Source organism: Nomascus leucogenys, chromosome 18 (assembly GCF_006542625.1).
Source record: "Nomascus leucogenys isolate Asia chromosome 18, Asia_NLE_v1, whole genome shotgun sequence".
Classification (NCBI taxonomy): domain Eukaryota; kingdom Metazoa; phylum Chordata; class Mammalia; order Primates; family Hylobatidae; genus Nomascus; species Nomascus leucogenys.
The window spans coordinates 53227104-53252656 of NC_044398.1; positions in this window are offsets into that span (position 1 = coordinate 53227104).

The following is a 25553-nucleotide window of genomic DNA, read 5'->3' on the forward strand; positions in this document are numbered from 1 at the left end:
TAGAGTTCAAGATCTGGCAGAAGCCGGTGGAAAGTGAAACCACCGCAGGGACATCTCTTGGGATCAGGAACCTAGAAGAGACATGATTACTATTGGAGATGCCAGAAAGACAGGACAAAATGTGCCTTGATCTCTTCCTACCACTTACCCTCCAATTTCATGCCAGTGCCTCCCATTGGCCAAACCCAGCCAGAAGGCAATTATGGAAATTCTGGAAAATGATTTTCCTATAATACAGACCAGAGCAAGGGAAGGGTAGAGAATGAATCTAACAGCAAACAGGCAAATGACTGGCATAAAAGTGTAGAACATTTATACATCCACAGGGTTTTTTCAAAGATAGAAAGCTCAGTAATCAGACCATCTGATTCCACATGTGATCTCTGGAAACCTTCAACTTCTTCGCTAGGCATGGCTTGCTCAAACTTAGCTTTTTAGAAACTCTTCAAATTAGTCAGCTCATATATTTGTCCCCTAAATACAGAATGAATATTTCTTGGCTCAAATTGTTTCCTTCTGTCTAGAATAATGATCTTGCTCTTTCTACTTATTTAAATCAAACCCATCTTTGGAATCTCAATTTTTTCTTTTGCTTTTGTTTTTTGTTAGAGATGGCATCTTGCTCTGTCACCCATGCTGGAGTTCAGTGGCACAATCATAGCTCACTGCATCCTTGAACTCCTGGATTTAATTGATCCTCCTGCCTCAGCCTTCCTGTTAGCTGGGACTACAGATGTGAGCCACCACGCTCGGCTAGAATGCTAGTTTAATTCCAAACTCTTTCACTAGCATTTCCTGACAACTACTATCGGGATAGGGTTGAAAAGTATTATCAATTCTAGTGAACCATGGTATAGCTGAAAAGTTACAGGATACACAGCTAAAATCTATTCACTATAAGATAAGGGGTGTCATGGATGAGTGGTTACTATCTAGACCAGTGGTGCCAGTGGTAAAAGTGTTTACCAAGACAGTTGTAGGTAAAGAAAGGCAGATTTATTAGAGAAAGTAGAAAAATACATTGCAAGGGAGCAACAGGCAGGCCAGCAAAAACGAGCTGACTGTCAGGAGAACAAAGGCTTGCTGGGGATTTTATACAATAGTGTTTTTGCTTGTGCTGAAGAGGGCTTCATGCAGTACTGATAATGCCAAGGTTGCAGTGAGCTAACTTGCATTTTTCTATCAGCTGAGGTTCTGGTGATAGCTGGGTGCAGGAAGATCGTAAGTTATTTGTGCAGGAGGGTTATGTGTCTTGGATCATGAAGAAGGGCAGATTTGTAGCTTATCTGCTTCTTCTTTTTGCATTCCTTTGGTCCCACCAGCCCAACTCCTTTTCTCTAACTAGAACTCCACAAGGGGAACTTCTGGTGCTTCCACCATGAAAAGAATGACCATCAAGGCATGAATATAACATCTGGTCTCTCACCATCTCTTATTCACTCTGTCTAAGAGAAGGTAGAAACACTTTTCTGAGAAGAATATACTGGGCATGAAACTATCATCACAGGGTTAACAAGAATTGCATGGCAGGTTCTGGACAGAAATAAGGTTACAATTAAGCATTCATCAGGCTGCACTTTGCCCACTTCCATGTAACTGAAAGTCACATAGTTGGCCGGGCGCAGTGGCTCACGCTTGTAATCCCAGCAAGCGGCCGAGGCGGGCAGATCACGACGTCAGGAGATCGAGACCACAGTGAAACCCCGTCTCTACTAAAAATACAAAAAATTAGCCGGGCATGGTGGCGCGCGCCTGTAGTCCCAGCTACTCGGAAAGGCTGAGGCAGGAGAATGGCGTGAACCCAGGAGGCGGAGCTTGCAGTGAGCCGAGATTGCGCCACTGCACTCCAGCCTGGGCGACAGAGCGAGACTCCGTCTCAAAAAAAAAAAAAGAAAGTCACATAGCACCAGATACAGACATTTTGCATCCCCACTGTTCCTGTAGATAGGATCTCTGATGATAGAATCATAAAGGTTTTGTTTAAGAATTGCTTAAGATGCTTTTCAGACCCTGCATTCTAGCGAAACGGCTGAACTTGGAAGTGAACTTAACTGCAAGCACCAAGAGTTCTCTGTTTCTCCATGCTGTAAGTCTTACCTGGTCCAGTGCCTACATGAGTGTGGGGTAAGTATGTTGAATTTTGGAATTAACTCTACAGGTCCATTTGGTTCTTGCAATGAGCTATGGCTTCCAATTTAACCTTGAACAAAAATAAAGGAAAACTGTGGCCCTATCTGCGACTCTGGACCTGTCAGGCTTTTCAGAATTTGAGCAGGAAAAACAGGTGCCATTTATCAGCACTCCTCCCACGAGAAACTCTAACGTGATTTTCATCTCAGGTTCTTATGCATAGATTCCTTGCTAGTCATGTTTTGGGTTTTGTTTGTTTGTCTGTTTGTTTTGTTTTGTTTTGTTTTAGAGACAGGGTCTCACTCCGTCACACAGGTTGGAGTGCAGTCACACAATCATGGCTTATGCATGCAGCCCCAAACTCCTGGGCTCAAGCGATCCTCCTGCCTCAGGATCCTGAGTAGTTGGGACAACAGGTGCATGCCAGCATGCCTGGCTAATATTTTCTTTGTAAAAATTGTTTATAGAGACAGGGTCTCAACATGTTGCCGAGGCTGGTCTTGAACTCCTGGCCTCAAGCAATCCTCCCAGTTTAGCCTCCCAAAGCACTGGGATTAGAGGCATGAGTCACCACACTTGGCCAATATCCACTTTTTGTTTCGTAATAAGACACCCCTCTATCTCTGATCTGGTTCTTCCTGGACTTTTGCTATGACATGGCATTTCTCTATTCTGAAATGTCAGCAAAGTGGACCCTGATTTCCACCCCTGCTAAGTTTGCTGGATGCCTTCGGATTCTGCCTCCCTGCTCTTCACCAGAGCAACCAACACTATTGGGACGAGTCATCTCCAGCCCACAGCGATCTCTAATTCTTTTGAGCCCTTGGTGAGGCATGATAGCATAGTTGCTAAGAACATGGGCTCTGTAGCCAGACTGCCTGCATTTGAACAGTTTCCCCATTTAACAGCTGTCTAGCCTTGGGCAAGATACTTAAACTCCCTATAATATGGCATTACATAATAATTCATGCTCATAAACATTACATGAATCATCAAGCAAAGTTTAAAATCTGTCTGGCATGCTCTGTTTAAGAAAGTGAAAAATATGTAACACATTCTACAAATATTTTTGTCTACAAAAGTTTACAAAATGGCGATGCTTAAAAGGCTAAGCTTTGATTATCTCAAAACATAATTTAGAAAGGATGCATCACTTCCTGACACAATTGTATAACTGAAGCATGAGTATTTTGGGGAGGTTGGCTGGGTGCGGTGGCTCACGCCTGTAATTCCAGCACTTTGGGAGGCCGAGGCGGGCAGATCACCTGAGGTCAGGAGTTCAAGACCAGCCTGGTGAACATGGTGAAACCCCATCTTTATTAAAAAATACAAAAATTAGCCAGGGGTGGTGACCCGCACCTATAGTCCCAGCTACTCAGGAGGCTAAGGCAGGAGAATAGCTTGAAACCGAGAGGCAGAGGTTGCACTGAGCCGAGATCAAACCACTCCAGCCTGGGCAACAAGAGTGAAACTCCATCTCAAAAAAAAAAAAAAAAACTTTTGGGGAGGCATCCTGGTAGAGTGGAAGAGGTCCAAATTTGAAAGCAGACCTGAGTTTGAATCCCATTTCTGGTGCTTGCTGTGTCAATGCATGTAAGGTGTTTTATCTTCCTAAGTACCTGTGTTTGTCTGTGAAAACGGGGATTGAAATTACTACCTTGCAAAATCATCATGAAGCTTAAATGAAATAGTAGGTGCAAGAGGATACATGGGCAGCAACTCTAGGGGTGAGGAGGGGTTCTTCAACAGCCACTACCCCAACCCACTGGGATTTGGACCATGAGTGCTGTGAGTGGAGTTGGACAGAATTCTTCTGCCCATGCACCTATTTGCCCCAGGAATTTACATAGGAACAGAAAGACTCTTGCAGAGAAAGAGATCTTCTCCCCTTGCAATTCAAAATCATTAAAATATATCTGATGGGCTTAAAAGCACCAACCAAGGCCTGATTACACAGAGTGCAGGACAATGAGGTCCCTGAAAGAGAATTCTCCCTGAGGGTAGAAGGAGATGCACACAGGTAACTCCCCAGGTAAGGGCTAAGGAACAAGATGAGTATTGACCCTGGTTCATGACTTAAATCTGTCCTGATTTAGCCTGGTGACAGGGTCACACCTCGAGAAGAGGCTTTGTGAATGATTCCAAAGAGCTAATGAAGCCATATGATATGCACAAAGGACATCCAAAGCAGTGCTGTGAGGGAAATGTGTAGCCTTAAATGCATACAAGAAGAATTGAAATAAATAAAGCATCTAAATCAGGAAAAAGCAGGCAGAAGAAACAGTAAATAAAAGCAGAAATAAATTTGAAAGAAAGAATTATAAAACTAATAAGTATATCACAGAGCTAATCATAGGAAAAAGCAGGCAGAAGAAACAGCAAATAAAAGCAGAAATAAATTTTAAAGAAAGAATTATAAAACTAGTAAGTGTATCAAAGCTAATCATAGGAAAAAATACCCTTCTTTTCCATGCTTGTTGGGTGTGAATGGATTACACACTCAAAAATTAAGTTATGAGATGATAGATGATAGATAGATAGATAGATAGATAGATAGATAGATAGATAGATGATAGATAGATGATAGATGATAGATAGATAGATAGATAGATAGATAGATAGATAGATAGATGATAGATAGATAGATAGAAAGAATAGTTGTAGAGCTGGGGACCCACCCTGTCTTAGCTCCCTAGAAAGAGGTCCATAGTAAGGAAGGTGAGTCCTGTCTTATTCCTGGGCACCATACTGCTGTCCCCTGGGCTGGCCAGCAGAAACTCATTTTGTCAGGAGAATGGCTCTCTTGGGTCCCCACTTAATGGGACAGCACACCCAACTTCCCTCCACTTTTTTTTCCTCTCATGCCCACATCCAATCTATCAGCAAATCTTTTTTTCTCTACATTAATAATAGATCAGGCTGGGCTCAGTGGCTCACACCTGTAATCCCAGCACTTTGGGAGGCCGAGGTGGGCGGATCACCTGAGGTCAGGACTTCGAGACCAGCCTGGCCAACATGGCAAAACTCTGTCTCTACTAAAAATGCAAAAAATTAGTCCGGCATGATGGCGAGTGCCTGTAATCCCAGCTACTTGGGGGGCTGAGGCAGAAGAATTTCTTGAACTCAGGAGACGAGGTTGCAGTGAGCCAAGATCGAACCACTGCACTCCAGCCTGGGCGACAGAGCGAGACTCTGTCCCCCCCCAAAAAAAAGAATAGATCGGAATCCAACACTTCTCACACCTCCACCCCAGCCACGCTGATCTAAGCCTTCTCATCTCTCACCCGGATTATTAACAGCCTCCTAACCAATCTCTCCATCACCTCTTGCAATTTTTCTCTCAACACAGCAGCCAGAGTGGTCTTTTTATAACAGGTCAGTCATGGCATTCTTCTATCCAAAATCCCCCAGAGGCTTCCCACCTCCTTCAGAGTAAATGTCCAAGCCCTTTCGAGGCCTACAAGGCCTTTGATAATCTACCTCGCAACACACAAGCATCCCACACCAACAGCGTCCCCTACTCCTCTCCTAAGCACTCACTGAGCTCTGAACACCGGTCCCCCTCACATGTTCCCACGTAAATGCCCGTGCCTTTAGGGTTTCTCCTGCCTGGAACTGTTTCACCGCAGACATCACACAACTCCCTCACATCCTTCGGCTCTTGGTGAGACATAGGTTATCAGTGAGGCCTTTCCTGACCACCTACTTAAAATAGCAACCTCACTCTCCCGGCTACACACACGCCCAGCCAGTCAACACTTTCTCTGCCTATTTCCCTCTGCGGGACTTATAGACTTACCAGTTACTGCATTTCCTCACTCATTTTTTAGCTCCTTCCATTAGAATATAATTTCCTAGAGGCAGAGAGTAGATGTGTCTTGGTCACTGTGTCCCCAGTGCCTAGAACCATTTCTGGCACATTTGAGATACTTAGTAAATTAAGAGAGTAAATGAACAAATGAATGAATCAATGAATGAATGAATGAATGTATCTGTGGTGCTGAAAGCAAGAATACCACTGAGGCTGAGCAAGGTTGCTCACGCCTGTAATTCCAGCACTTAAGGAGACCCAGGCAAGAGGATCATTTGAGCTCAGAAGTTTGAGATCAGCCTGGGCAACATGGCGAGACCCCTATCTCGACAAAAAAATACAAAAATTAGCAGGCGTGGTGGTGTGCGCCTGTAACCCCAGCTACTTGGGAGGCAGAGGTGGGAGGATCACTTCAACCCAGGAGGCAGAGGTTGCAGTGAGCTGAGATCCATGCCACTGCACTCCTGCCTGGGTGACAGAGAAAGACTCTGTCACAAAATAAATAAATAAATAAATACAACGGAAAGGGAAAAACAAAACAGATCTTAAGCAAAGTCCTTACCCTTCAAGATGAGCCTTGTAACAATAGAAACAAGAAGGCCGGGCGCGGTGGCTCACGCCTGTTATCCCAGCACTTTGGGAGGCCAAGGCTCCTAGATCCCTTAAGGCCAGGAGTTTGAGACCAGCCTGGCCAACATGGAGAAACCCCGTCTCTATAAAAAATACAGAAATTAGCCGAGCATGCTGGTGCAGGCCTGTAATCCCAGCTACTCGGGAGGCTGACACACAAGAATTGCTTTAATCTGGGAAGAAGAGGTTGCAGTGAGCCAAGATTATGCCACTGCACTACACCTTGGGCGACAGAGTGAAACTCTGTCTAGAAAGAGAAGAAAAGAAAAGAGAGAGAGAGAGAGAAAGAGAGAAAGAAAGAAAAGAAAGAATAAAGAAAGGAGGGAGGGAGGGAAGGAAGGAAGGAAGGAAGGAAGGAAGGAAGGAAGGAAGGAAGGAAGGAAGGAAGGAAGGAAGGGGAGAGAGAGAGAGAGAAAGAAAGAGAAAGAAAGAGAGAGAGAGAGAGAGAAAGAAAGAAAGGAAGAGAGAAAGAAAGAAAGAAGAAAGCAAGCAAGCAAACAACCAGGCCGGGCACAGTGGCTCATGCCTGTAATCTCAGCACTTTGGGAGGCCGAGGTGGGCGGACCACCTGAGGTCAGGAGTTCGAGACCAGCCTGGCCAACATGGCGAAAACCCATCTCTACTAAAAATACAAAAATTTGCTGGGTGGTGGCAGGTGCCTGTAATCCCTACTACTCAGGAGGCTGAGGCAGGAGAATCACTTGAACTCAGGAGGCAGAGGTTACAGTGAGCTGAGATCACGCTACTGCACTCCAGCCTGGGCAACAGAGCAAGAATCCGTCAAAAAAAAAAAAAAAAAAAGGAAGGAACGAGGAAAGGAAAGGGGAAAAGAAAGGAAAAAGGCCCTGGAAGGGTTTTGATCGACTGTCAAGTCTACAAACTCAAAATCAGTGTAACCATTTGGTTTCATTTTCTGTCTCATTCCCCTGCGTAACTGAACTCTGACAACAGAATAGGAAGCCAGAGTCCCTCACTCCTGGCTCCTGTCATCTCTTCCAGCTCCATCCCTGGGCATCACCTGGAGCCAAAACAGCCCAGCTGGTAACCCCTAGCCAAGGCACCGCTCACACCCCCAATTTAAAACCCACTGTTCTCTTTAGAAGAGAAAGTCATGCAACCTAGAAGCAAATGTAGCATTTGAGAGGCCTCAAGCAAGCAGCTCTTTAGAAACAATTATCTCCTACAAACTGTGGATGCCACTTTTTTTTTTCCTTTCTACTTTTTGGCACAAGACCCTTTAAAAAAAGTGACTTACTGTTGCCTAACAGGATTAAATTCTTAACTGAGGCATTTTCGTCTAATCCATGCACTACCTTCTAATCCCCTGTGAGTCAGAATGTAAGGAAAAGTTTCTATTTTGACTTAAAAAGCACATTCTTAGAAGTCCCCACACCCTTGCACTCCTCAGAGCCTCCTTGCTAAACAGGGCAACCCCAAAATGAATCTTCAACTGCGGCCTCAGGGAGAAAATTCTCAAAAGGACCTTAGCTCTAAATCCAGATCAACTCTTATTTACCACCCGATCTTGCCTTGAGCCATGACTTTTTTGCTCTTTTGTTTTTTTGGTCTCACTCTTATCACCTAGGCTGGAGTGAAATGGTGCGATCTTGGCTCGCTGCAACCTCTGCCTCCCAGGTTCAAGCAATTCTCGTGCCTCAGCCTCCCAAGTAGCTGGGATTACAGGCTGTAATTGTGCCACCACATCCAGCTAATTTTTGTATTTTTAGTAGAGACGGGGTTTCACCATGTTGGCCAGGCTGGTCTTGAACTCCTGACCTCAGGTGATCCGCCTGCCTCGGCCTCCCAAAGTGCTGGGATTACAGGCGTGAGCCCCCACACCCGGCCTCCTCTTTCTTTTTCTCTTCTTCTTTTCTTTGATGTACAAGCAAGAGATGTTCCCTCTTGGGGCAAGTGAACATTCCAGAGATCTTTCAAGGAAAAGGTCCCCTTGGAAACATGTTCCTGTGGACAAACTCAATGTTTCATTCTATGCTACAGATTTTATTTTGAAAATCTTAACCAGAGACTCATCAAGCATCACCAATCCATTCTAGATACTCCTTATTGTTGGAAATGTAGGAAAAATAATATTGAAGTAGGAATTAAAGCACCTAGATTTTTGTTTTGTTTTGTTTGTTTTTTGTTTTTTGTTTGAGACCAGTCTCACTCTGTCACCCAGGCTGGAATGCAGTGGCGTGATCTCTGCTCACTGCAACCTCCACCTCTGGGGTTCAAGCAATTCTTCTGCCTCAGACTCCCGAGTAACTGGGACTACAGGTGCCTGCCACCATGCCCGGCTAATTTTTGTGTTTTTAGTAGAGACAGGGTTTCATCATATTGGCCAGGCTGATCTCAAACTCCTGACCTTGTGATCCACCCACCTCGGCCTCCCAAAGTGCTGAGATTACAGGCGTGAGCCATTGTGCCCGGCCTAGATTTTATTTTATTTGTATTTATTTATTTTTTTAGAGACAGGGTCTCACTCTGTCACCTAAGCTGGAATGCAGTGGTGCAATCATAGCTCACTGCAGCTTTGAACTCCTGAGCTCAAGTGATCCTCCCCCCTTGACCTCCCAAGTGGCTGGGACTACAGGTATACACCACCACACCTGGCAAAATATGTATTTTAAAAATCTTTAGTAGAGATGGTGGTCTCATTATGTTGCTGGGACTGGTCTTGAACTTCTGAACTCAAGTGATCCTCCTGCCTCAGCCTCTCAAAGTGCTGGGATTACAAGTGTGAGCCACCGTGACCAACCTAAACCCCTAGATTTTCAACCCAGTTCTCCTACCTACGAGCTGACTCACTTTACCTTGCTGAACCTCCACTGTCTCATGCCTGAGAATAATACCCACCCAGGAACCTTCACAGATGAGGAGCCTAATAGATGAGTTCTTGTGTATGCAGGTGACTCATAAGCTACAATGCACTCTACAAATACAAGGTATTAACATTTTCCATCCTGAAGTTTGCGCTTGTTGAAAATGTGTCCTGTCCCCTTTGCCCAATATAAACACAGAATGTTATTGTACTGTTATCTTCTGCAGGGCCTCTCCTCCCTCATAAATCCTTATTACCACTGGTCCTCTGGACAATCTTGCTGGCCTACAAAAAATAATATTAATGTTATTTAATCCTGGATTATCAGGGGTTTTCTGTTTGGCAGATGTTGCTGCTCTGTTGGCCTAAGATTAGACTATTAGGTAAGGTAAATGTTTTGCAGAAGTATTTATTTCTCTAGCAGAGAAGGAATTTGCACAATTAATTCACTGGAAAGATCCACATAGATATATGATATGACAGGATTCTTTTCCATGAAATACTGTCATCACAAAGCAAAGGAGGAAAAGTAGCACGTATTCATTGGGAAGCATTTTGTAGTCCCATTTATGCCATAAGAGGGAAGGGAACCATGTTCCAAATGTTCAGCAGTCTTGTTGTAGACCAAGTCTCTGGCTTCTCGGTGCTGAACTGGACACTCTTCTATTCCACAGGGCACTTCATGGCCTTGGTGTGTCTAGCGTGAGCCTGAAAGCACACACACGTGTGTGCATTTGGCAGCAGCTTTTCACTACAGCACTTAACATTTCTTGAGAACGAGACCAGACACAATGACAAATTACCTCTGGGGAGGAAGCAGGCATAAGCCAGTCCCCCAGGCCACCACGCTGTGTGTCCCGGGATATTAGGGCCCAGGTGGGCCTTTCCTCTTCCCTCTTTTGCTCCAAGTACTGGTCTGACCAGGGAATATTCTGCCTGATATATAGGTAAATTTATCAAAGTACAAGATGCAGAATGTTTCAGCCACATTCATCATGCTCCATGTATTAGTCTGTTTTCACACTGCCATAAAGACATGCCCAAGACTGGGTCATTTATAAAGGAAAGAGATTTCATTGACTCACAATTCCCCGTGGCTGGGGAAGCCTTAGGAAACTGACAATCGTGGTGGAAGGTGAAGGGGAAGCAAGGATCTTCTTCACATGGCGGCAGGAGAGAGAAGTGCAAGCAGAGGAAATGCCAGACACTTCTAAAACCATCAGATCTCGTGAGAACTCACTCGCTATCACGAGAACAGCATGGGGGAAACTGTGCCCATGATCCAATCACTTCCTTGCTTCCACACTTGGGGATTACAACTCAAGATGAGATTTGGGTGGGGACACAGAGTCGAAGCTCATCACTCCATCTCTACAATCAGATAGTTGCAAAGGTAAGTAGTTGTGGAGAGAAGGCCTTGCAAATTCTACTTAGGACAAGTGGAGAGATGTAGTCTGAAGTCTTCCTAGCAGAAATAATTTTTTTTTTTTTTTTTTTTTTTTTTGAGACGGAGTCTCGCTCTGTCGCCCAGGCTGGAGTGCAGTGGCGCGATCTCGGCTCACTGCAAGCTCCGCCTCCCGGGTTCACGCCATTCTCCTGCCTCAGCCTCTCCAAGTAGCTGGGACTACAGGCGCCCGCCACCACGCCTGGCTAATTTTTTGTATTTTTAGTAGAGACAGGGTTTCACCGTGGTCTCGATCTCCTGACCTCATGATCTGCCCGCCTCGGCCTCCCAAAGTGCTGGGATTACAAGCGTGAGCCACTGTGCCCGGCCCCTAGCAGAAATAATTTTTGTGCCCATGGGAAGAAAACTGTTCCTCTTCCTTCTTTCCTTCTTAACTGAGATAATGGAGCAACTTCCCTGGGCTGTCTTTATTAAAATATCTCTTTGCAGGCCAGGCACAGTGGCTCATGCCTGTAATCCCAGCACTTTGGGAGGCCTAGGTGGGCGGATCGCCTGAGACCAGGAGTTCGAGACCAGGAGTTCAAGACCAGCCTAGCCAACATGGTGAAACCCCATCTCTACTGAAAACACAAAAATTAATCAGGCATGGTGTCGGGTGCCTGTAATCCCAGCTACTTGGGAGGCTGAGGCACAAGAATTGCTTGAACTCCGGAAGTGGAGGTTGCAGTGAGCCAAGATCATGCCACTGCACTCCAGCCTGGATGACAGAGTGAGACTCTGTCTCAAAAAAACAAAAACAAAAATCTCTTCATGCAGTTTTATTCCAATTCTGATCTTTACAAAAGATGAATGGGTGGGATGCTTTGGAAGAAGATGATATTTGACAAGAAAGGCAGCTCACATGTCCTTTCTAGAGCGTACTGTGGGTTAATAACACATTGCTCTGTTGAGGCCTGTAGGAAGTCTGTTCTGATGGGGAACTTAAATAAATCATATTTAGCCTCTTGATGGTTTCTCCCTCCCTATTTTGTGTTTCTCAAATCCTGTGCATTTTATTTATTTATTTATTTCTCAAATCCTGTGCATTTATCAACTATGAGCGACTCTTAGTTTGCTGAGCAAAGGCTGTCAACTATGCAAAGGCAAGCTTCAGCTCTCAGTCTTTTCAACCTGTTTCATTCCAAGATCTGGCTTTGAGAGGTTTGAATTGATGAGGTATTATCATAGTACAGCCAGTAAGCACCAAAGACTCAAATTGTGTGTGTGGATGTTTACTGTCAGACGTCCAACCTCCTCATGAATCATGAATCTGTGTGTCCCACGGCATGTTCCACTTTGTAGGATACATGAAATGACTGGTCCTCACACTTTGGATGGCATAAAATTTAAAACCCACAGATTATTAATACCAGATTCTCGTTTATTGTTTCATCATTCCTGAAAACATGCTCTGTAGTAAAGACTTTCCAAATACCTTCATATTCATGGGGCCGCCCTGGGGAAAAACAAAACAAAAACAAAATTACCCTTTGACTACAATATGTGGCACAAGAAAAATCATTTTCTACTGAATTGGCCCCTGTCACAATTATCCCCTGATGCCTGGTTTTGAATATAGAGCTTACATTTCTAATCATCCATGCTGGCATTTTCTTTACTTGATTGCCCAATTGCTACAAACACAGACATTATGGTGGATTGACCTGAGTTCATTTTTGCCACGATATACTCTGTTGTCTTATGAATAAAAGACTCGAAATTCCTGAAGGGAGGCCTGTGATTGATGGCTGTGTTTTGGTAACCCTTTATGTGGGGTGGGTGGAGTGAAAGGGGCTGGGAGAAGGTCAGATTTGTACCTCTAAAATATGTAAATGAGGATAAAATTACTTCCCAGAAAATGGGGGCTAATGCAAACATCTAGAAATTTTGTTTGTTTGTTATTTTCTTAGAGACAGGGTCTGGCCCCATCTCCCAGGCAGGAATGCAATGGTGCAATCATAGCTCACTGTAACCTGAACTCTGGGACTCAAGCAATCCTCCTGCCTCAGCCTCCCAAGTAGCTAGGACTACAGTTGCATGCCACCATGCCCTGCCAATTTCTTTAAATTTTTTGTTGTCTCTCTATGTTGTCCAGGCTGGTCTCTAACATCTGGCCTCTAGTGATCCCCCTGCCTCAGCTTCCCAAAGAGTTGGAATTACAAGCATGAGTCACCGTGCCCAGCCCAGAACATTTTTTTTTTTAATTCAAAATTGGCTGGGCACGATGGCTCACACCTGTAATTCCAGCGCTTTGGGAGGCCAAGGCGGGTGGATCATTTAAGGTCAGAAGTTCAAGACCATCGTGTCCCACATGGTGAAACCCCGTCTTTACTAAAAATACAAAAATTAGCCAGGCATGGTGGCACACATCTGTAATCCCAGCTACTTGGGAGGCTGAGGCAGGAAAATCACTTGAACCTAGAAGGCAGAGGTTGCAGTGGACCAAGATTGCACCACTGCACTCCAGTCTGGGCAACAGAGCAAGACTCCATCTCAAAAAAAAAAAATCCACCATAAATTGTTAATGGATTGGGAGGCCGAGGCGGGCGGATCACGAGGTCAGGAGATCGAGACCATCCTGGCTAACATGGTGAAACCCTGTCTTCTACTAAAAAATTCAAAAAAAAAAAAAAAGAAAAAGTTAATGGAAAGAGCATGCCTCTCTACATAGGGCCAAGCCTGAAGTTGATCAGATGGTAGAAGCATCTTTTCGTCCATTTTGTAGGATTCTCCAATGTCCTAAGTCCAAAGTTCCCAATATAATGTCTTCATCTGTTTTCTTCTTACCATCGTTTATCAGAAAAGATCAGGTTCATTTTCAGAGTGGTATGGCCATAGACCTTACCATAATTTAAAAGCTCAGTTGTTATCATCATTCATTTTAATTTGGTTTTGGGAAAAGATAGGAGGAAAGAGAGAAAAAGTTATATTCTATCAGTCTTAAAATTCAATATATAAATCAAATTTAACTTCAAATTTTCCACTTTCTGGTATTCTGCAAAAATCCACTAAATTTCTGCCTAGTCCCAAGAGGTAATACTACCATCCTGTAAGTTTAACTTTCTCTTATGCCAAATATTTAATGACCCAACATACAGCACTACAAAATCCTTTCTTGGCTAGACTCTGCATCCAGCCATTACATCTGCCTTTAACAGACTGTCAGTCTGGCAAGAACACCCACTATATGAAGAGCTGCTATTGATCTCAGGTATAATTGGTTCACAGCCTGGCCTGTGTCAGGGTTGGCAACACAGGTCAGCGGAAATACACACAAATTAGACATGATCAATAGGTGGTTTCCAACCTCTTTTCCATTGGCCCAAGTGAAGGTAACAAGCACACAACAATCTTGCCCACCTATAAACTGGAATTTACCACGCAAGCAGTCCAACTTTTCCAGAGGATTAAGCTGGAAGGCAAGAAATTAAATTATTAAACATGATTGCTCTTTGCAAAGCATGATACTGTATAAATACCAAAAATATTACAGGTCAGATGTCGTGGCTTACACTCAGAATCCCAGCACTTTGGGAGGCTGAGGTGGGATGACCACTTGAGCTCAGGAGCTCAAGACCAGACTGGGCAAGATAATGAAACCTCGTCTCTACTAAAAATAAAATTTTAAAATTAACCATGTGTGGTGACATGTGCCTGTAGTCCCAGATACTCAGGAGGCTGAGGTGGGAGGCTGTCTTGGCCAGTGAGGTCAAGGCTGCAGTGAGCTATGATCGTGCCACTACACTCCAGCCTGGACAACAGAGCAAGACCCAGTCTCAAAAAAAAAAAAAAAAAGCAAAAAAGCAAAAACAAAAAAATTACTCTGTTAGGCTGGGCACAGTGGCTCACACGTATAATCCCAGCACTTTGGGAGGCCGAGGCAGGTGGACCACCTGAGGTTGGGAGTTCGAGACCAGCCTGACCAACATAGAGAAACCCTGTCTCTACTAAAAATATAAAATTAGCCAGGTGGAGTGGTGCATGCCTGTAATCCCAGCTACTCAGGAGGCTGAGGCAGGAGAATCGCTTGAACCCAGGAGGCGGAGGTTGTGGTGAGCCAAGATCACGCCATTGCCCTCCAGTCTGGACAACAAGAGGAAAACTCTGTCTCAAAAACAAACAAACAAACAAACAAACATGACTTTGCATAGGGGAAAAAATGGAAGGATTCATGTATTTCCTCATCACAGTTGAGAATATGGATTAATACAACTGCATCATAGAGAATTCATTGTATCTTATGTATACACTATAGCATATCACTCCTTTGGATTTTAAATTTACTAGGTCAAAAAATTTCCCTTAACAGCAACAACAGTAAAAAATTATATGTGTAGATGTTTTACATGGTGGGGTGGGGGGGGGCGGGAATTAATTCTTCGGGCATCAAAGGGGAGACTAATGTTGTAGAAATGTGGCCAAGTTCATTAACTTCGAAAATTAACTTATGTGCCTGGGTTGTATTGACTTCATCTGCTATTCCTTCTCCAAACAAGTTAGAAACACTCAAGAGTTTGCAAATAAGGAACCCGTCTGTCCATGTAGTCATCAAGAAGTTGGGGGTCTCTTTCCAGTTATCTGAGAAAAGAGATTTCAACGCTCTGAGCCTCCCCGCCACTCCCTACCTCCCCCAGGACTTTCACAAGAAATTCCAAGGTCATTCAGCCTGGGCCAAAGGAAAAAGAAAGATATTTTTTAATTAAGAAATCAATGCAAAAGCGAAATGCCTTTGGTGTAAGTCCTCTCCGAGTCGCTTAGAGACGTGAGAAAATCTGCTCGAGCTAAGCTATCTTTAATAATACCAATTCTTCAGCGAGCCCCTCCTAGGTGGGTTCACATATAGGCCCCCCAGAGAGAGGCACCTCTGCGGAAATGAACATTGACCTCACGCGGCTGAGTATTCTGCAGCAAGGGGATGCCATCCCTGCGGCTCCTGGAGCCACGTGTTGCTGGGGCTCATTTACACCTGGCACCGGGATGGGCGGTGCGTTGAGGCGCTTGGAGGATCTCACCTGGGCGGGGAGACAGAGCGCTGATGTTAGCTGGAACTGCCTCAGCATTTTGCGTTCTTGATCACATTTCACAGGGATTTCATTCCCACCCGAGCACCCTCTTTCGGCTGCTGCTGATGGGACGCGTGCATCCAGGGATCAGTGAACCCAGAGCGAGGCGGGGACGTGACACAGGGCGGCGGGGCCTCGGGGGACAAAGGGGACCCGCGCTCGGAAGGGGACGTCCGGGCGTGCGCCATCGCGACGCGGAGACGTTTCTATTTCCAGCCTGTCTGCCCGGAGGCTGAGTTTGCCACATCAGTGACGGCCGGCCTGGGAAGGTTTCTCTAAAATAGCCTCCCACTTGTGCTCAACATGAAGCTGAACCCATTAATTCAAAACACAGCTCTGCGCTTCCTCCCCGCCGCTGCTTTCGCGACAGACGCTGCCCCAGCAGAACAAACCCTCGCATTTGGAGGCCCGCGCGGCTCCGGAGCGCTGAGCCCGTTTGTCTAAACAGCTCCCAGCGGTGGTTCTCATTACAGGGAGACAGCCCCACGCAAACAGACAGCCCTACTCCTTTAAACACAGCAATTTGGGCTCGTCTGTTGCTCCCTGCTCTTTTCTTTCTTTCTTTTTTTTTTTAATCATTTGGACTGTAAAGTAATTAGAGGGATAGACATTCCCAAAATAAGATCAACAGCTGAGCTTTATAATTCTAACGTGAGCACACATATCATTTCAGGCTCTCCCAGGACCCCTAGGCAGGTACGATTTCAATAATCAAAGCGTTTTGCATACATTTTCTAATTACCACTCTTGCCCTTGGATTTTTTTGTTTTTGAACTTCCAAGCTCGCCAGTGCCACAGAGGGTGGGCTCCATCCCCTCTGTCACCGCCGGGCTTCTCGCTCCCATCCTCAGCCTTTCCCACCGCTGAGCATAAATTTGGTTTGTTTTTTTCCCTATCAAAGCGCTGTGCGAAGAAAGGAAAATAGTGTTTTGAGGGGGAAGAGTAAGGAGTGGTAATTATATTCCTAATCACATGTAATTTAAGAGAAAATGAGTAGATGGGAGAGGCTATTTAGCTCTTGACTCCGTGTAATTCCACAGTCTGGGACCACGGGCACCCCACTGTCACCTGGGTGTCTTTCAAAGCCACCCTAGGCTCAGCAGCCAAACGGTTAATTACAAGGGAGAAGCTGCTTTCCAGCAACTGCAGCTCTAACTGTGGAACACTGTCATTAGATGACAATGGCAGCCTTTGCCCCAAATCCAGAGCCTACCTCAGACTGTTCCCCTGGGTTCTCTGCCCCACTTCCGAAGTGGGAAAGGCACCAGGCATGTACAAACACATGACAACAAACAGTAGGGCTGCACTCTGTTTAACATACCAGTATTTTTGTGCTCAGTACATTAGATATGTAACTCATGACATTTGCACAATTCAATTAATGAACAATTGAATAATTTATTGAGCAAAAGCTACTCACATGGGTAACATTGTGCAAAGAGTCACATTTGTTAGTTCATCTGTGAAACAGACACCGACTCAAGAATTGCTGAGAGGATTCAACGAGATAATAAATAATAATGACCGGGTGCGGTGGCTCACGCCTGTAATCCCAACACTTTGGGAGACCAAGGTGGGCAGATCACTTGACACCAGGAGTTCAAGACAAACCATGGGCAACATGGAAAAACCCCATCCCTATAAAAAATTAAAAAATTAGCCAGGCATGGTGGTGCATGCCTGTAGTCCCAGCCACTTGGTAGGCTGAGGTAGGAGATCACTTGAGCCCAGAAGATTGAAGGTGCAGTGAGTGGTGATCAAACCACTGCACTCCAGCCTGGGCAACAGAGCAAGACCTTGTCTCAATAAAACAATAAAATGAAATAAAATTAATAATAATGATAATAAAACCTTGAACACTGCCTGACACAGCAGGTGCTCAGCAAAATTACATATTAATACTTAAAATTCAAACCTGAGCAACATAGTGGGACTCTCTCTCTTTTTTTATTTCTTTATTTTATTTTTCAATTTTTTTTTTGAGACGGAATCTCGCTCTGCTGCCCAGGCTGAAGTGCAGTGGCACGATCTCAGCTCACTGCAACCTCCACCTCCCGAGTTCAAGCAATTCTCTTGTCTCAGTCTCCCCACTAGCTGGGACTACAAGTGCCTGCCACCATGCCCTGCTAATTTTTTGTATTTTTAGTACAGACTGGGTTTCACCACATTGATCAGGCTGGTCTTGAACTCCTGACCTCAAATGATCCACCCATCTCGCCCTCCCGAAGGAGACTCTGTCTCTTAAAACATTTTAAATTAGCCAGGCATGGTGGTGCACACTTGTAGTTCCAGCTACTCAGGAGGCTGAGGCAGGAGGATGACTTGAGCCCAGGAGTTCGAGGCTGCAGGGGGCTATGATCACACCACTGCACTCCAGCCTGGACAACAGAGGGAGACCCTGTCTCAAAAAAAAAAAAAAAAAAAAAAAAAAAAAAAAAAACTTAAAATTCCTTGCATATAAGTTGTGTGTCCAGTACTTTATATTCATCTTATTTCATATTTACAATAATACCATGAAGAAGGCTATTCTTGTTCACATTTCACCAAAAACTGAGAATTAAAGAGATCAAAAAACTGTGCCCAAGGTCACAAAGCCAGTAACAGAAGTGGGATTTAAACTCAGGAAACGTGACTCAGCAGTCTGTTATTTAATCAAAACATTCCTCTCTTTCTCTCCCTCCCTACCTCTTCCTCTGTCTTATCTTGTGCATATAAATATATGTATAATGTTGTACGTCTTTAAATAATAAACCTCATACAAACGACCTGTTGTTAGAACCTCGGATTATTATTTTCCCTCAAAGAGATTTACTGCATCTCACAATTTATAGCTAGAGTGCTTGATTGACATAGAGTTTTATTGACAGTTATGTTTTAAGTGTGTTGTCTTATCTCCAAAATTGTACTTTGAGCTCCTCTATAACCACACTATGTCTATTCAGCTTTGTATCCCCCCATGGTTTGCCCTTTAACATCAGAAAGAGTGCAATAGATAGTATGCATTAATTAAGTTCAAAATGAATTAACAAATACATACTGAGTGCCAATACAAGGCATTATTCACCGTGTTCTTTTCATTCAAAAAAAGTTTAACATAGCCAGAAATTAAAGGTAACTTCACAATATCTTTGCCACATGGCGCCAATGGCAGAGGCTCTCAAAAACAACAACAACAAACTTCAACGTTTGAATTAAATGATGAAATTTCTTTGTTTTTTTGAAATAGGGTCTCTCTCTCTCACCTAGACTGGAGCTCAGTGGCATGAACACAGCTCACTGCAGCTTTAGTCTCCTGGGTTCAAGCAATTCTCCCACCTCAGCCTCCCAAGTAGCTGGGGCCACAGGTATGCACCACCATGCTCAGCTAATTTTTCAGCTTTCTGTAGAGATAGGGTCTCACCATCTTGCCCAGGCTGGCCCCAAACTTTTAGGCTCAAGTGATCTGCCCTCTTCAGCCTCCCAAGGTGCTGGGATTACAGGTGTGAGTCACTGCACCAGGTCAATAATTTCTTAGACTAACATGGGGCAGGAGCCATAATGGTCCCATGACTTCTCAACTACAAATAGTTGCCAAAAGTGGTATCCGCAGCCATACTTTATAAGTGAAATTTTATTAATCAGTTGATTTATATGAACATAAATGCAGAAAGGGGAGCAATACGTATTTGATGTTGCCCTGGATTATTATAGTGGTTAAAAATGGAGGAAAATTATTATGATAAAGGTAAGGACCTATTTATTCAATATATAAGTACTGATTATCATGTATTCTACATTGAAGGTGTTACAAAGATGTTTAAGAAATGGACTGGCAGCCGGGTGCGGTGGCTCACACCTGTAAACCCAACACTTTGGGAGGCCAAGGCGATGGATCACTGGAGGTCAGGATTTCAAGATCAGCCTGGCCAACATGATGAAACCCCATCTCTACTAAAAATACAAAAAAAAAAAAAAATAGCTAGACATGGTGGCGGATGCCTGTAATCCCAGCTACTCAGGAGACTGAGGTAGGAGAATCACTTGAATCCGGGAGGCAGAGGTTGCAGTGAGCCAGGATCGCGTCACTGCACTCCAGCCTGGGCAACAGAGTAAGACTCCATAACAAAAAATAAAAAAGAAATGGACTGGGCATGGTGGTGCACACCTGTAATCTCAGCACTTTGAGAGGCCAAGGAGGGAGAATCAGTTGAGCCCAGGAGTCTGAGACCAGCCTGTTCAACATAGGGAGACCCTGTCTCTACAAAAAATAAAACTGGGGGCCAGGCACAGTGGCTCATGCCTATAATCCCAGCACTTTGGGAGGCCAAGACGGGTGGATCACCTGTGGTCAGGAGTTCAAGACCAGCCTGGCCAACATGACCAAACCCCATCTCTACTAAAAAATACAAAAATTAGCCAGTCATGGTGGTGCGCACCTGTAATCCCAGCTACTCGGGAGGCTGAGGCATGAGAATCACTTGAACCCCAGAGGCAGAGGTTGCAGTGAGCTGAGATCACACCACTGCACTCCAGCCTGGGTGACAGAGCAAGACTCCATCATAAATAATAAAATAAAATAAAATATAAAATAAAATAAAATAAAAAATAAAATGCCATCCATGGTGTATCACGCCAGTGGTCCCAGCTACTCGGGTGACTGAAGTGGGAGGATTGATTGAGCCCTGGAGGTCGAGGTTATAGTGAACTGTGATCACACCACTGTACTCCAGCTGGGCAACAGAACAAATTCCTGTGTCAAAAAAAAAACAAAACGGGAAAAACTAGCTAGGCACAGTGGTGTGTGCCTGTAGTCCTAATTACTTAGGAAGCTGAGGTGGGAGGAGCCATTGACCCTAGGAGTTGGAGGCTGCAGTGAGCTATGATGGCACCACTGCACATCAGCTTAGGCAACAGTGACCTTGACAAAAAAAGAAAAGAAAGAAAAAAGGGAGGGAGGGAGGGAGAAAGGAAAGAAAGAAAAGAAAAGAAAAAGGAAAAGAAAAGAAAAGGAAAGGAAAGAAAAATAGGGAAAAAAGTGAATAAGACACTGGCTGTGAGCTCAAAGAACTCAGAGTTCAACTGGAGAGGTGAACATGTGAATAAACAATGACAACACAATGTGGTAGGTGCAATAACAGCTAGAAACATAGAAACAGAATGTCCTGAAAGCCCTGGAGAGAAGTCAAGAAACAGCAGAAGAAGTGACATTTTAACAGGGTCTGGAAGGCACTACAGCAGTTGGCCAGGTAGAGCAGGAAAGAATAGCCTTCCACACAGATAACAACATGGACACACAGCAAGACTGACACTAACAAAGCATGTTCATGTTCATCATTTCATTCAGCAACTTGAGGGTAGGAAGGACAAATATTATTATCCCTGTTTTACCAAGATAGAAGCTGAGGCTCAGAGAATTTCACTTTCCTAAAAATTAGTAGTTGCAGGTCATTTAACTCCAAGTCCAGCTCCCTTCTGTCTAAGATAGACACCAACCCCTGAAAAGTGGAGGAAATATTGCTCCTGAAAGGAGTATTTTGCTTGTTTTAAAATTGGAAACTGGCAATGGTGGAAGGAGTGGTGAGCATTCATAATTTTATGAGGCTTAATGATGTTATGGCTGCAGGTTGAGAGTTGAAGTTTCCTGTTGGATGTGACAGCTAGGTCCCCTTTCAATCTAGTTGTCATAAAAGAAGAGAGGACCACTTCATTAACAGTGCTCTCAGGGTGGGCTCAGTGGCTCACACCTGTAATCCCAGCACTTTGAGAGACCAAGATAGGAGGATTGCTTGAGGCTAGAAGTTTGAGTTAAGCCCGGCCAACATAGCAAGACCCCATCTCTGTAAAACAAGACAAAAGGAAAAAAAAAAAAAAACCGCCACACAATGCTTCCATTTTCCCAGGAGGGGCTGCACTTTAAAACAAAAAGTAGTTTGAACTCCATGCCTGTATTAGTCCATTTGGTGTTCCTACAACAGAAAACCTGAGACTGGGTAATTTATCATGAACAGAAATTTATGTTGTCACAGTTCTGGAGGCTGGGAAGTCCAAGGTCAAGGCTCTGGCATTTGGTGAGGGCTTTCTTGCTGTGGCACCCCATGGAGGAAGGCAGAAGGTCAAGAAGAGGTGGGGAGGGACAAACTCACCCTTTTGTAAGGGATCAACTCCCACAATAGCAGCATTAATTTGTCCATGAGGGCAGTACCCACATAAACCAAACACCCCTCATTAGGCTCCACCTCTCAGCACCAGGGCACTGAGGATCAAGTTCCCAGCACAAGAACTTTGGGGCACACATTCAAACCATAGCAATGCCTTCCTTTGTTTGGGCCCCTTTGTCCTGCAAATAACAAGCTGTTATCATTCTTCCTCTTTAGCATTTTCAGGCTCTTCTTCATCTTCATCATTAAACAGCCATCTTCCTTCAATGCCTTCGAAGCTTGACGCATGGACAAAGGACACATTTTTATATCAATTGATGCAAAAATGAATTAAGATCTTTATCCATTGTGCTGGTGTATGACTTTTAAAACTTGAATTTAATACACACTATGGCATCAGAGTTGGTTTGACTTGGGTCCCACTAACTTAAAAGTAACTTGCCACAGAGGACAATAGTGATTTCCAGTGACAAAGAGCTCAATCCAAAAGTGTTGTTCTTCTCATTTGGTACTCAGGAGGAAAATACCATAGGTCTCATCCCCCACCAGATCCAAGACTTCTAGCTTTTTACTTGTTAGGTATCAGAAAAGCACAGAAAGAGTTTTTTCCACATTGGTCATACTCAACTATGAAGCTTTCTCCAAGGCTAAAAGTATTCCTTAAAATATACCCCTGTCACCTGCACACAGAGTAATTGCACCACTTTGGGAGGCCAAGGTGGCGGATTGCTTGAGCTCAGGAGTTCAAGACCAGCTTGGGCAACATAGTGAAACCACATCTCTATTAAAAATACAGAAAGTTAGCTGAGCATGGTGGCATGCGTCTGTAGTCCCAGCTACTTGGGAGGCTGAGGTGGGAGGACTACATTGAGCTCAGGAGGTCAAGGCTTCCGTGAACTGGGATTGCACAACTACACTCCAGCCTGAGCGACAGTATGGGACCCCGTATCAAAAAAAAAATTTTCTTTAAGAAATTACTGGGAGGAAGCCTAGGCTGTGCCCTTTGCCTACAAGCCAATTGAACTTCTCCAGAAGTGGTCTAAGTGTTTGCTCCTAAGATTAGAGAATGAGCTGAAATAAAATTTTTAAATTGCCCACCAACTAGTTAATCCCTTTTAAAATAGGCAATGCCAATCAACTTTTTCAGACGTACTTAGAAAATGAAGCCTATCATTTGCATCCTTCTGAATTGTACTTCCTGCCTTTGAATTTTAAAAAAGCAACTCTTGTGTTCTCAAAGAGAAGGGTAACGTCAAGTTCACACAGCAGCTAGAAACGTGATAAATCCACCAGGGCCACAGTGATGCCTGCCTAAACTAACAATCCATTTATTGCTACAGTTCACTGCCATTGTCATCACTTTCATGCCTCTAATTACCTTACATCTGTTTTATGTTTGAAGTTTACAGCACTTGCCCACTTTGGCTACACTAGTTTACATCTAACACCAAACACATGTTTATGTTTACCACATATCAGTTCTGCATTCTTAGACTTAAAATTATATCAATTTATAATCCCATTAATGGAAAACTTATGAGAAGGATCCGGCTCCTTTAATAAAACTAGAAAGAACAACCATTTGGATGCTGTTAAGTACAAGCCCATACCGAAGGCTAAATGCTTCAATTAGATGCACCCCGTTCAGGTAAGTGGGCTTCATGAAACACTATCTTGGCTGCTGAGTACAGACGATGTCTTGTAGTCCATTTTCCGGCACTCCACGCTGGAGTTCCCATCTTCATTGAAAAGATAAAGTGTGATCAAAGAGTAATTTGGGTGTGCTTTGTTCAAAATATATCAAATTTATATTGGCATCTTGGAACTTGGCATTTTTAAGGTCACATTTGTGAATAAAATAAGTTTTCCATTTTGAGAGTGACAGGGGAGGCAAGAGAGCAGTGTTTTACTATTTGGCAACACCTGCCCCCTCCATATATAGAGCTCCCTACAACAGAGCTGGGTACGTGTCTGAATATCTGTGTCTACTGCTGAACGATCTCCAAAGAAAACCACAGATAAGAACATTATTTGGATCTTGGACCATTTCTGAGGGATTTCAGCTCTATAAAAACGGGGGGAAAAGACCTTGGGAACTGTAAGCGATTAAATTCTGCTCACGTACGCTTCGTTCCACTTAAAGGAGAAACTACCCTTTCCATTCAACCTGTTTTGCCCATTTCAATCCTCTTGTTGGGAACCAGACTGAGAGTCTTGCCCTCTACTGGAGTCCAACATCTATTAACAGGAAACTTAATCTTCAAAACCAGTAAATAAACAAGAGGTTTGATGACCTTTCTAAGTAGCATTCCTTTAAAACAAAAAATAGCTCTCTATCTAGAATACACTAATATAGACGACTGGTCTAGCTGTCTGAATAAGAAGTCGTATGTTAAAGGAAATGCACTATGTAGCCTGAACACTAGCAACTCTTCTATCTTTTGCCTCTACCTCTTCAGAACCGACACTGGGTTTTAGAGAGCTTTTCCCAGGTACATCAGAATCTTGCATTAAAAATTGAAGACATAGCCTGGGCAATATGGCAAAACCCCGTCTCTACAAAAAATACAAAAAAAAACTAGGCATGATGATGCACATCTATAGTCCCAGCTGCTTGGGAGGCTGAGGCAAGAGAATCATCTGAGCCCAGGAGGTCAAGGCTGCAGTGAGCTGTGATCGCACCACTGCACTCCAGCTGGGCAACAGAGCGAGAACCTGTCTCAAAAAAAAAAAAAAAAAAATCGAACACATCAAATGAGATTAGAGTTTGTCCTGAACAGCCAACCTGGGCTTGTCTGAACTCAATGATCGGATCCCTTTCCCTTTCATCTAGTGGCCCGCTCAGCCAACACAAAATCTAAGTGGCACTTTTCCCCCATGGGATTCTTGCTGCCCTGGACGTCTCCCTGTTTCGTGGGGTCTCTGAAAATCCTCTCTGATGGGGATCAGCATGCCTGCCCTGGTCCCAATCAACCCAGAATAAAGATGCGCTGGACAGCACAGGGAAAAGGGTAAAGGAGGGAAGGAGCAGGAAGGGAAGGAGTGCTCATGACTGAGCTCAGCAGCCTGAGCCCTGCTGAATCATGTCAAAGATTGTAATTCATGCTTGCAAAGCAGCATCAATTCTGTTCACTTGGGAGCCTTTCTTTACCACGTCAGGCTAACTTTTGTATTTTTAGTAGAGACGGGGTTTCACCACGTTGGTCAGGCTAATCTCAAACTCCTGGCCTCATGATCTGCCCACTTCGGCCTCCCAAAGTGCTGGGATTACATGCATGAGCCACAGCGCCTGGCCATAATGGGTTCTTAATAAATGGTAGCTCTGATGATGGGGACCAACCCCCGACATCACAGAGCTGGGGACTGGAGGAACAGGGACTCCAGCTTAGATCCTCCACCACCAAAGGCCTTACCCTTCCAGTACAGGCCATCTGGCAGTGGCTGCAGAGGTGAGCAGCAACATGGTATTCTGTAGGGGCTGCACTGTTGGCAAACAAAATCCGTTAAGATCAGGGAT